Genomic DNA, 8,566 nt, shown 5'->3' with positions numbered 1-8,566 from the left:
GACGAGCGCCTCTCACTGTTCTGCTCTGCTCCTCCGTTTCTGCTGCTTTCAGTTACGTGACGCTGGCTCTGAACGAAACGCGTTGTGAAAACGCTTTGGCCTAGTACTTTTTGACCTTCTCTGCTATTATAGTTTTTCAAGATGGCGAAACTACTACATGGAAGCCTCCGTGGACCTACCTGTCACATGTATATAAAGATAATAAATTCTTCGTTTATGAAGATAAGTCAGATAATTGACAGAGGTATTTATACACCTTTGAGGACATATTTATGAATAAAAATATTGATTTTAGATAATAAAATTCCTAAAAAACTACACATTGTCCCTTTAAAAAAATCTAATTGTACCTGGCAATTACACTGTCATCCAAAAGTTAGAGGTTGGTAAGATGTATTTGAAAGTCTCTTGTTTTTACCAAGGCTGCATTTATTTGATCAAAACTACAGTAAAAACAATGATATTGTTAAATATTTGAATATAATTTAAAATGCCATTTATTCCTGACAGCAAAGATCAATGCCATTACTCCAGTCTTTAGTGTAATCCTCTTGACTTCCCATGTCAGGAAGAACATGCTAAAGGCCTGTTTTTGTTGCTATTGTATCCTTTTTCCATGTCTACTGTGAGAGTGCGTGCTATTGAAAAGTTATGAGCTGTGGTGTACCTGTACCAAGTATCCGAGTAAATGTAATGTTACTGTATTTAAGTATCTTTTTGGCTACTTTGTAATATACTGAGAATCAAAGGTATTAGCAACTTGTAGTCAATACTTGACTACATTTTTTAATAAGTATATGTACTCTTTATTCCAGTACATTTGTGATTAGTAGGCTAATGCAATTAATGGTTACATTGTGCATGGCACCTAACTTTTTCAGCAGCAGTTTATTTCTACATTTATATTTAATCATTTAGCAGACGCTTTTATCCAAAGCGACTGACAAATGAGGAGAGCAATAAAAGCAGTTAAACTAACAATAGGACAAGTGCTGTGACCCTTCCCAATTTAGTCTAACACAGTATATGTAATATATATATATAAAATAAATAGATATGGAGTAGAAGAGAAAAGAAAGTGTTAGTATTATGTGTCTTCAGCCATTCATTCCAGGTCATTCCACTAGCATGGAGGTAAAGTTCCAGAGTCAAGATTAAGGTAAGTTAAAGTGATTTAGTGCCTCTTTGAGATGGCACCACTAGGCACCATTCACTTGCAGAACGCAAGTTTCTAGATGGCACGTAAGTCTGGAGTAATGAGTTTAGGTAAAAAGGAGCAGAGCCCGTGGTTGTTTTGTAGGCAAGCATCAGTGCCTTGAATTTGATGCGAGTGGCAATTGGCAACCAGGGCAATTTTTTGAGGAGAGGTGTGACGTGTGCTCTCTTCAGCTTGTCAAACACCACTCTAGCTGCAGCATTCTGGATCAGTTGCATGTGTGTGTTGTTTGACACTGCAAGCTGGAAAACATGCCAAGAGAGAATTACAATAGTACAGTCTGGATAGAACAAGCATGCTCTAAAAGGAAGGGCCTGATCCTCCTAATGTTGTATAAGGCAAATCTGCACTACTGGGCAGTTCTAGCAATGTGGTCTGTGAAGTTCAATTGATCATAAATCACAACTTCAAGGTTCCTGGCTGACCTTTATGGAGTTATGGATGATGAACCTAGCTGAATGGAGAAGTTGTGATGTAGTGTTAGGTTGGCCGGGACCACAAGCAGTTCTGTCTTCAGAAGATTTAGTTGAAGGTGGTGGTCCTTCATCCAGTAAGAAATGTCTGTCAGGCAGGCTGAGATGCGAGCAGCTACCGACGGATCCTCTGGTTGAGAAGAGAGGTAGAGTTGTGTGTCGTCAGCATAACAGTGATAGGCTGTTTACCCGAGCCTGCTTAAATGCTGTGGGAAAGGTACCAGTGTGAAGAGATGTGAGTGAGTGTGGGTACAACTGAGGAATGATTGGAAAGGATGAGTTTGGAGACTTCTGCATCTGACAGCAGATAGGAGGAGGTGAGAATGTGTGTGTTAGCTGTTAAGATGTGTGTGTCAGTTTGTGGTGTGGCAAATTGGCAGCTGATGGTGGTTGTTTTATTTACAAAGAATGTGGCAAAATCGTCAGCTGTTAGGGTTGATGAAGGAGGAGGAGGGTTAGGAAGAGAGGAGAAGGTTTTCAAAAAGCATGCGAGAGTCAGAAGAATTGTTAATTTTGTTGTGATAGTAAGTCATTTAAGCAGTAGAGATAAAGACCAAGGTCAGTAGGATCTTTCGATTTGCACCACTTCCTCTCTGCAACCCTGGGGAGGGGGTGGCGCGGGCTGGCCTGGATGTAAGGGGGCAGAAGTTGTCCAAGCATGATGTTAGAGTGTGAAAAAAAGAGTATCAGTTGCGCTGTTGATATCTAGTGTTGAGAGCTGATTATGGGAAGGAAGTATGGATGAGACCAAAGAGGATAGGGTAAGAGGGAGTGTAGGTTCGCTGTGGAGGTGTGTGTGTTGTGTTCTGAGGCAGATTGAGGTTAAGAGTGAGGAGGAAGTGATCTGAGGTGTGCAGTGGATTGACCATTGTGTGGTCAGTGGATCAGTAGTGCGTGTAAAAAAGGTCCAATTGACAAACCTACCTGCCGATTATAATTCTCGATAAGGGAGTGATCCAGGATGTCCCTAGCAGGAATCCAACTTCTCTCCTCCGGACCATAACCTTCCCAGTCCACCAAGTACTGGAATCTGTCTCGAGTCCAGAATACAGTTTACCGAATAAGTTGGTTCCCCATCTACGAGTCGTGGCGGTGGGGGAACCGGGACCGGCGGATTAATGTGTGAATGAAACAAGGGTTTGATCTTGGAAACATGAAAGGCAGGATGAATTCTTTTGTACACTGGAGGAAGTTTGAGTCGGACTGCCACCGGACTAATAATCTTGGTGACAGGGAACGGGCCAATAAATCTGGGAGCTAACTTGTTGGAAACGAAACGGAACAGAACAGAACGGAGCGGAATGTTCTTGGTAGAAAGCCACACTTTTTGACCCACGGCGTATACGGGAGGCTTCGACCGGTGGCGATCGGTCTTAGCCTTGGTGCGAGCCCCCACCTGAAAAAGAGTCTCACGGCCTCTAGTCCATCTGTGACGGCATCTCTGGACGAAGGCGTGAGCGGAGGGGGCTGCAACGTCTGGTTCCAAACTGGGAAAAATAGGTGGTAGGTAACCTAAGCTACACTCAAATGGAGAGAGGCCGTAGATGACACTGGTAACGAGGTATGGACCTACTCAACTCAACTCCAGGAGGAAGGATTCTTGGATACCAAACATTGCAACACTCTCTCCAAATCTTGGTTGGCTCTCTCGGTTTGGCCATTGCTTTGGGGGTGGAAACCCGAAGATAGACTAACCGTAACCCCCAGTAACCTACAAAACTCTTGCCAAAATTTAGACACAAATTGGGGTCCCCTATCAGAAATCACGTCCATCGGGAGGCCATGAAGCCGAAAGACGTGATCTATGACAGTTACCGCTGTCTCCCTAGCAGATGTTAATTTGGGCAAGGGGAAATGAGCCGCCTTCGAGAACCGGTCCACTACGGTCAAAACGACCGTCTTACCTTGGGCGGGTGGGAGGGCAGTAATACAATCTAGCGCTATGTAGGACCAAGGTCTCGAAGGGACAGACAGCGGATGGAGTAACCCATCTGGGGTCGATTGGAAGTCTTACCAGTGGCACAAATCGAACAAGCCAAGACAAAATTGCGAATATCGTGAGTATCGTCAAAAACGCGCAGGGGTGCATCTTGTAATCCGAGGAAGAGCGTTGAGACAGAACTGCAACTACCCCTACCTCATTGACCTCCACCACGAACTGATGGGAAGGATCAGGGGCTATAAGAATGGGGGCCGAAACAAAGCGGCTCTTAAATTTGGCGAATACAGCCTCAGCTGTATCGGACCACCTGAACGTCATTCTGAGGGAGGTCAAGGCAGTCAGAGGAGCGGCTAGTTGGCTGAAGTTGCGAAATGAAACGCCGGTAAAAATTGGCGAATCCCAGAAACCCCTGTAGGGCCTTACGGGAATCTGGGCTTGGCCAATCTACCACAGCCAGGGTCCATGTGACTCCCTCAGACGAGATGATGCACCCTAGAAAAGAAACAGACTGTGCATGAAAAACGCATTTCTCCGTCTTGACAAAAAGCCCATTCTCTAACAGTGTCTGAGGCACTCGTCTGACATGCTGAACGTGTTCCTGGAGAGAAGATGAAAAAATCAGTATGTCATCCAGGTAGACATAAATGAACTGATCTACCATGTCTCTCAGCACGTCATTGACAAGTACCTGGAAAACCGCCGGGGAGTTGGACCGCCCGAAAGGCATGACCAAGAATTAAAAATGCCCCATAGGGGTGATAAAAGCGGTTTTCCATTCATCCCCCTTCCGAATGCGAACCAAAAGATAGGCGTTACTAGTGTTGCTTTCGTCAACGAAAATTATGACTAAATACCATTGTCAACAAACCTTTATCACGTGACGAAAACGAGACGCAACGTAAATACTGGTCATGTGACGAGGACTATAATTAAATGTTTTTTAAATGTTTCACAGGAAACAGAAATGGGGCTGCATCAGATCGCATTGCACAGTTGCAGGCGACTTCACAACCTCAAGCCCCACTCGCGGCATTATTTAGATAGAAGATGCAGCTGCATGAGTTACGCCTGTTTCACACATACTCTGTGTGAAGTGCGTATGCAGTCCGTGTTGCGGTGTGTATGCAGGAGCAGCACGCGCTATTGTGCTTCCACATGTGCTCCGTTTGCAGTGCGCAACTGATCTACGGCTGTACCACAATCACAATATTTATTCTCTATTTTTTATTTCAAATCAATATTTTTAGCCTACATTCATTATGTCGCGTTGTTGAGGTACTGTGTAGATCTCTGCTCTGCTGTTAATAAGATAACTATAATAAGATAATATTGTTTGAAATGGGTTTGGCTAAAATAAAATTTTGGTTTCGTCTATACTACTAGGTAGGCTACTTATACTATATTGACTGGGTTAAATAGAATTGCATTACTAAAAAGAGACTAAAATACAATTTTCGATGACTAAAACTAGAATATGTCTTTCGTCGACTAAAACTAGACTAAAATGTCATCAGTTTTCGTCGACTAAAACTAGACTAGACTAAAATGAGTATGAACGTGACTAAAACTAATAAAAACTAAAATGACAGTTTGACACAAAGACTAGACTAAAACTAAAATTAAAACAGGCCGCCAAAAACAACACTAGGCGTTACGTAAGTCCAGTTTTGTGAAAATGGATGTTCCCTGCAACCTCTCGAAAGCTGAAGACATCAACAGCAAGGGATAGGTATTCTTTACCGTGATGTTGTTCAGCTCTCAGTAATCAATACAAGGTCGCAGAGAACCATCCTTCTTCCCTACAAAAAAGAACCCCGCCCCCACTGGAGAAGAGGAAAGTTTGATGAAACCCGCTGCCAGAGAATCAGAAATATATTTCTCCATGGCCTCCCTCTAAGGAATAGAAAGAGAATAAAGTTTGCCCTTAGGCGGAGACTTACCTGGAAGAGAAGCAGCACGGGACTTACTGAACACTTCCTTCAGATCGAGGTACTCCCTGGGCACGTTTGATAAATCCGCTGCCTTCTCCTGAAACACAGAACCAGACACAGACGGACAAGCAGACACAAGACAGGACTCATAACAACGTTCACTCCACGTAGAAACGGAGTTCAAGCCCCAATCCACTCTTGGATTGTGCCGCACCAGCCAAGGATGGCCCAAAACTACAGGTTCTAACGGGGAGTCCATGAGGAGAAATGTGATGTTCTCAGTGTGGTTACCTGACGTAATGAGGGTTATAGGATCGGTGGTATGGGAAATACTGGGAAGTTCTTGTCCATTAAGAGCATTAACAGAGATCTGATGGGTGAGTGGTGTGATGGGGAGATGAAACTTGTGGGCGAAGTGAAGGTTCATGAAGTTACCTTCAGCTCCAGAATCCAGCAATGTCTGGCAGGTGTGAGTATGGTTGGCCCATCTCAGTCTTACCGGAAGGAGAGTTGATGGTGAGGACTTCTCGGCGGAGATCCCACCCGATAGTAGCCTCTTCACTACTACGGGGCTAGCTCTTTTACCGGACACGAGTGTAAGAAATGTCCCGTGCCCCCACAGTAAAGACAGAGTCCTGGGGATCTCCGCCTCTCTCTCTCCTCCCAGAAAAGCCGAGCTCTCCCCACCTGCATGGGCTCGTGATCGACGATGGGACCGACCGTGTTCTCCTCACTGGCCAACCGACCCTCGGTGCCTCTGGAAGTGCAGACAGGGCGAGTGTATCGATCCATGCGGTTGAGGCGAGCATCTACTCTTAGAGCCAGATCAATAAGTCTGTTGAGAATCTGTGGAAGGTCTAGGATGTAGATCTCCTTTTGAACACGGTCGGTGAGCCCATGCAGGAACATATCCCACTGCGGCTCCTCGTTCCACTTGCACTCTGTCGCACTAAGCCTGTCTAACAACAGCGACAGGTTACTGAACGAAGTTATTTTTCTAGTCTTATTGCGCGAATACTGTCAAATACACACAGGGTTTACATAAACAAAGTTGGTTATGTATAAAGTGAAACAAACAGAGAAAATCTGCTTCCTAGCTAATGCCGTCAGTATTGTAGACAGTACTCGGCAGGTACTCAAGATGGCGGCAGTCAACTGGAAAAAGAGTGGATGACGTAAGAGGTCATGTGACTGATATTCATGTATACATGTGACGGGTAGGTCCACGGAGGCTTCCATGCAGTTCCGCCATCTTGAAAAACTATAATAGCAGACAGGGTCAAAAAGTACAAGGCCAATGCGTTTCCACAACGCGTTTTCGTTCAGAGCCAGTGTCACATAACTGAATGCAGCAGAAACGGAGGAGCAGTGCAGTGAGAGGCGCTTGTCTGCTCCTTCACGTGGATCATTTGTGGATCATCAAAATTTTAAAATAGAGATTCCAAGCTTTGTAAAGGTCTACATTTTATGTCTGTACGACAAACAGTCGCTGAGTTACAGATCATTTTCTGTCGTGTTTCAGAATGAACTTCACATTGAGAGAGACGGCAGAACGCGCATCATGTTTCTTTATTTTACGAAAAACACAACATTTTGTTTTTATCATGAGTGTACACAAATAAAAGAAGACATTTAACAGTTTTAGATGATGTATAACACTTATATGTAAGATCAAAATCAACAAAGTATTTTGAGTCTCTTTTGCACTGATAAGAAAAAAGTGAGCTGGTATTGCCCGCGATACCGTCGACCCCAGAGGGTTAAAAGGCTGCATTGCACTGTTATTATTCATACTGTAACATTCGTTTGTTCGTTGTGTCAAGTTGCAGTTTGTTTGAAATAACAAACCTGTTCACCCGAAGGAAAACTCGACGAAGTGCTATTAGAAGACATCCTGTCATAGCTTTTTGGTACTTAACAGCTACCGTAGATCCAACACGCATTTGAAGAAGCGGGGCGCTGGAGAGCACAATTCGTTTGAATGCAAAATACAAATTTCACTGCTAGATGGGAGACATTCCTACACAATGTCCCTTTAAACATAGACAGTAAAAGAAATGGACAAAGTGACCCCCTTGATTTCAACGGAGAAAAGTGAAGCCCATTAGAAGCACTCACTTCCTGATGGATGAGCGTACTGCGCAGGCTCAAACTAAACTTGACGACGTAGATGTGACTTGAGCAACCTGTCTGACAGTTGTAAATCTTCTAGTAGCTTTGCCAGGACAAAATAAAGGAATAACGTTAACTGCGATTGACATTGAGATGGGTTTTTTTTCTTCCATTGCCTGTATAATGTCCTGATAATTTCCCTACCCCCCGTTAATATAGGTATACCCCGTTACCCATACTTCATTATTTAATGAAGTAGATAAATTATTTAAAGTTCGTGGATATTTGTTACTTCATATGTTTTCACTTGCCACCACTGGCGTAGTGCTATGTACACACCTAAAATAGATGCAGAATTATTTTTTAAAGTTTTAATAAAAACGTTTCCTAAACTTGGCCTATTGTTGTTTACTTAAAATATTTGTACATTTAAAATGTATTTTAATTTTTAAATTATTATTTAAACAAAATAATGTTAACAAAATATCTGCCGACATTCGGACTGCCAACCAATCCGCAAACAGCCGCTGACTGGTGATACGGTTGTGCTGTTGAAGCTCGCGCAGCCTCATGAGGACAAATGGAAACAAATGAGCGCATACCACACAAAGAAACTTTATGAAACTACAGCGGTTAAAAAATTAATGTGGAGTTTTTATATTTATAACATATGATATCATACATACAGTTAAGCAACATCACGTGACCGCGAGTGCTGAATACCATCACGACTGAAAATATGACACTGATTTCATATGACAGTTCAATAAACAAGTAATTAATATCAAGTCACTTACATTTTAGACACACTATTGACTGTTTTTGTTCTATTTGAGCAGCGAAAATAGTTCCAAACAAACATCCCAAGAACCACAGCGCAGCTCACCTGAAC

Source organism: Siphateles boraxobius, unplaced genomic scaffold, assembly GCF_051911475.1.
Source record: "Siphateles boraxobius isolate OS27281-9 unplaced genomic scaffold, OSU_SipBor_1 46, whole genome shotgun sequence".
Classification (NCBI taxonomy): Eukaryota; Metazoa; Chordata; class Actinopteri; order Cypriniformes; family Leuciscidae; genus Siphateles; species Siphateles boraxobius.
The sequence above is the reverse complement of the archived record's forward strand: the minus strand, read 5'-3'. Positions refer to the sequence as shown.